This window comes from Frankliniella occidentalis, unplaced genomic scaffold (genome assembly GCF_000697945.3).
Source record: "Frankliniella occidentalis isolate FOCC.00 unplaced genomic scaffold, Focc_3.1 Scaffold33, whole genome shotgun sequence".
NCBI lineage: Eukaryota > Metazoa > Arthropoda > Insecta > Thysanoptera > Thripidae > Frankliniella > Frankliniella occidentalis.
Genome location: NW_026267163.1, coordinates 368,234 through 373,019, shown reverse-complemented (window position 1 = coordinate 373,019; position 4,786 = coordinate 368,234).

Sequence of the window (4,786 nt, the reverse complement as noted above, 5' to 3'; positions counted from 1 at the left end):
GGCGGAGGAATGCACGTGGCGAAGGGTCCGCGGGCTTATGGTTAATGAGGCGCAGCCGAAATGAAAGGAGGGCGGCCAAGACGAGTCACTCTCGCCCTCCCTTTCACCGGGCGAGTGAAACAGAAATAACAAAAAATTAATACGACAAGCTCGTGAGGGACTCCGGGCGCGCCCGCGTGTCTCCACTTCACCCGGACCGGGAAAAATGAGTTAATTTCGACACCCATGTTCAACGACTCTCTACAATCCCGACAAGGATCTCGCCGCGGCCCCGCGCCCGCGACCTTCCGTGTCGGCCGCCTGGTTCCTCGTCCATCATTGCTTCGTTTCGAGACCTCAGAGCGCGTGGCGTGGCGAGTGCGACCAAGTAAGGCTGAGGGGGGGGGGGGGGGGCAAAGCACGTGGTCGGCCCACCGCGACCCGTGTAATTATTGTGTGTCGCTTCAGAGAGTGACAGTCCGTCGGCAAGAGCATGGCGGCGCCGCGACAGACCCACAAGACGCGACAGAGCCACCGTCGGCGCTTCTCCCAAACCCCCGTAGGTATACTGTACGGCATGCACGAGTGCGGGCGGGCTTGCCTATCGCCCCTGTCCACGGAGCGCCTTACGAGCCGAGCGAGTAGGCAACCCGCCCGCACTCGTACATGCGGTAAAGCCTACCTACAGAAGTGCGCGGCGTGAATCAGCCACCTGGTACGTCATTTTGTTGGGGAGAAAGAAGTCTGCCTATCGTGTGTCAAAATGGACTTAAATAGACATTTTCGAGCAACAACCTTGCGCTAGAGTCAGAATTTGATATATTGGTGTAAAATAAGAATGTTAGGCAATAAAAGTAATCGTATTCCGAATCATCCCCTCTATTGCTCTCCTCCTCCTCCTACTCTCACCCTACAACGGCCAAAAAAACATTTATTTTTTTCTCCGTGAAATTAAGGAATTTTGAATTTAGTAGTTACACTGTATGAACGCATGCGGTGGGTGGGTTGCCTACCTGCCTAGGGCCATAAGGAGCCGTGGGTAGTGAGAATAGGCAAGCCCGCCTGCACTCGTGCATATAGTACAGTATACAGGTACGAAAGAGCGCGGCGTGAGTCAGCTACCTGGGACAGTGTTTCGCGGACAATTTCAATCAGTCTTTTCTCTACTTCTCGTGTGCCGGACGCACAGCCACGACCACGAGCCGGGTGGGTCGGTAACAGTCTCCTGAGTAGGACTTTTAATTCCCCGCACCCCCCGAGCTCAACAAGGTGTATACGCAAGAAAACGCGGCACGCGGCACATCACGCATTGGCGCGGTTACGCTTGGCGATTTCATCTTTCTCTCTCTCCTCCGCGTGGAGGTCCTCGACCCCGCCTGCTCGACCAACCGGTAGCCTTCACTCCTGCCTCCACGGCCGCGCCGGGCCGCGCCTCCCTGCGCCCCGCGAGCCTCGGCCGGCGGCGCGCGGCGTATCTCGCGGTGCATCCCCATAACACGCCGCGAGCCTAAAGAAGTCAACGGCACCGCACATGACCCCCCCCCCCCCACTGCCGGCATCATGTTTACGATCCAGCCTGGCGCAGCAAACCTCAACCCCAGCTGCTGCTACGCCTGCTACGCCACTGACCGGCCCTAGCGCGACTCTCTGCCGCTCCATCCTTGTCGCTCCCACTGTGCGGGTCCGCGGATCGCCGCGCGCCAGAGAGGCGGGGCGGACAGGGCATTCTGCTTGCTGCGCGATCCGCGCTTCCCAGAAGCATTGTTTGCGAAGTGAATTGCGTTCAGCTGAAGTCGTACCCCCCCGCTTCTATCCCCTTCTCTCTCTCACTCTCCCTCCGCCAAGCCCTCCGCGCCGTTCTCTTTATCTGACATCATAGTGGTCAGCAACGCGGGGACCATTCGTCCGCTACATAATATCCCAGTTTACGTGCCGCTCACGCCCAGGGCCCAGGCATTGAACAAGATGTTGGCGGAGCCGTTCGTGTCGCTTTTTCAGCGGTGGACAGGACAGAGGGACAGGGGCGGGTCCCGCGGGGCAGCCGGAGCAGCCGGAGCAGCCGGAGATGGATCATGTTCCCGATCCCGCCATCGCCTTGCACTCCATTGTTTCCAAGACGGAAGAATAAGGGCCGCCGGTTGCGCGGCGGTGCCGGGCCGTGCCGGGATGGGGATCAGCCCAGCCTGTCCCAGCCCAGCACACCTGCCACCTCGAGGCTCGGCCCGGCCCAACCAGAGCCTCTTCCGGCAGTGACTTGAGACTCGCGGCACTCCGCGAGCCGCACATAACTCGAGAATGAGTTCCAAGATGTCGCCCCTCCCCTCCCGCCATTCACTGCCGTACTCACCTGTTTGCAGCGTGCGGCGACCGGGCCAGCTTGACGGCGAACAGGAACTGCACTGCGCATACGAGCAGGCAGCTGAGATCGAGGGAGAGGGCGAGCGCGCACAGGGCGAGCGCCGCCTCGTGCACGAGCACGTACTCGTCGGGCGCAGAAAGGTCGAGCGGGGGCGGGCCCGCGAGTTGCAGCAAGGCGAGGAGGGCGAGCAGGGCGAGGAGGAGGGCGGACACGCACACCAGCCCCAGCGAGCCCAACGCCTCCTGAACACCCGGCCTGCCCAGCCCCTCCACACCCGCCCCCGCGCCTCTGGGCCCGACGCTCGCCGCGCCCGGCGTCGGAGGCGGCGCCATCCCCGACGGCGCCGTGATGGTGGATATCCTGGAGATGTGCAGGCCGCCATTGGCGACGGGGTGGTGGCCCGGCGTGCGGTGCCCGTGGCTGTGCACGTGGCTGTGCACGGACGGCGCGCTGTGCACGGACGCGTGCAGCGCGTGCAGCGGGTGCGACGGGCTGTGGTTGGCGCCGTGGGGGCCGCCGCTGGGACTGGGCCCCGCGGGGCTCGGGCCGGCGGGGGAGCCGCTCGCCGTGCTGAGGTGCGAGTGCAGGCTGCGGGACAGCGACGGCGTCCGGGGCGACAGCGTCCTGGGCGACAGCGGCAGCGACAGCGATTGCGTCGACAGCGGGTTGCTCCTCAGCGCGCCGTGGCCGTGGCCCACGAGGCCCCCGTGCCCCGCGCCCCCAGACCCGTTGCCGCCGCCGTGCCCCAGCGGAGAGCTGAGGGGCGAGCCCAGCGGCGAGCCCAACGAGAGCGGGCCCCCGAGGGACAGCGGGCCACCCAAATGGCCCCCCAGAGGGCCGCCCAGAGGCCCGGTCAGAGGGGACGCGGGGATGTGCTTCAGCATGCCGTCGAGGAGGGCCGCGCTAGCCGCGCTAGCCGCGCACGGGGCCCGGGCTGTGCCCAGGGCTGTGCCCCCGCGCTGGGGCAGGGGCTCGGCGAGCCGCTCGGACGCATCTCACATCACCTGCAACACAAACACAAGGGCGACAATCAGATCAGAGCTCTGGAGTGCGGCGGACGCCGGGCTGGTCTGGGCAGCGCGATCACCATCTGCCGGCGCCAGCGGCGGCGCCAGTGGCGCCAGCGTCCGACCAAGAGGGAATCTGTTCACGTAAATTGATGATGAACTGTGTAGCGGACCTGTCCTGTCCCACGACGCGGGGCCGCGGGGCGGGGCGCGCCGAGCACTGGCGCCGATAAAGCGGCTGAAATATGGCTGGCTTTGCGGAAAGGAAAGGCCAATGCGGCCGTCGGACCAGCGCCGGCCGGGTCTCATTGGACTACTCGCCGACGAGAGACCACCAGACCACGGGCCGACCGGCGCGGCGCGCATCCGCTGAGGTCGGCTTACATCCACTCGCATCCACTCTACTGCTGATTTAATTCAATATATAATAATTTAAATTATATCTCATGCCCGTTCGAAAAAATTGAGACCAGGGCCGACAAGAATGCGTCCTGGCCTAGGGGCACATCTGAGTGCGACGGTAAAAAGAAGGGGGGGGTGCCTAGAAGCTGGATGGAGGCGAGGGGCGGGGCGGGGCGCGGCTGGTAGGGGCTTCCAGACCTAACGGCTGCGTGGACAGAATAGAAAGGACGCTCTGCCAGGCGAGGCTTCTCAGCCTTTTTGAGTGTGTTGTTTGAAGCCGACTGGCCCCACCCGGCTGCGAGTGTATCCAACAGCCGTCGCCGTCGATGCTTTTATAAACTGGAGAGAGAGAGAGCGGCGGCATGGCAGAGAGACAGGCCGAGGTGAAAATAACAGAGAGGGCACAACAAACTCGGAGCTCTTGAGAGGTCCAGTCGCGGGATTCATTCGCTGCTTAACCCTGTTGAGGACTTATCGACTTGAAGGGAGTCGCGTCCGCTGAGTTCGATAAGTGATGACCTCCTAGTTTGAAGCTAAGCCGAGCGGAGACGAGGCTACCGGTTGCTGCCAGCAGCACAGGAGGCGCTGCGTTTTAATATTCCTTCCGGTCGAGCTCAGACGGCCGGACCCGACTGGGGCGGAACAGGACCGGAAACAGCCGGCCGGGCGGAGCAGTGCGGAGCAGCCAGCGGCCCAGGTAGGATACCAACTTCCCCTTCGACCAGCTCCTCTCCTGTCTGTATAAACGAACTGGCCGCCGCCGCCGCGCTGCTTGCGCTGCTGACTTCTATGAAGGGCAGCAGACGGAGCTGTCGCTGGCTTGCTTCTCACTGGACGACACAACATGCAAGGGCCGTGCTGCGCCCGGATGGCCCGGACATGAGCCCCAATAAAAAGCACTCCTTTAATGAAAAGCACGGAGAGCCGCGCGATATAAACCGCCAGAGAGAGGTCCGCGAAGTACAACGTCTCGGCCCCGCCGCCCCGCCCCACACATCCTGCCCGAGCCCTTCTTCATTCACTGCGATGCCGCCCCACC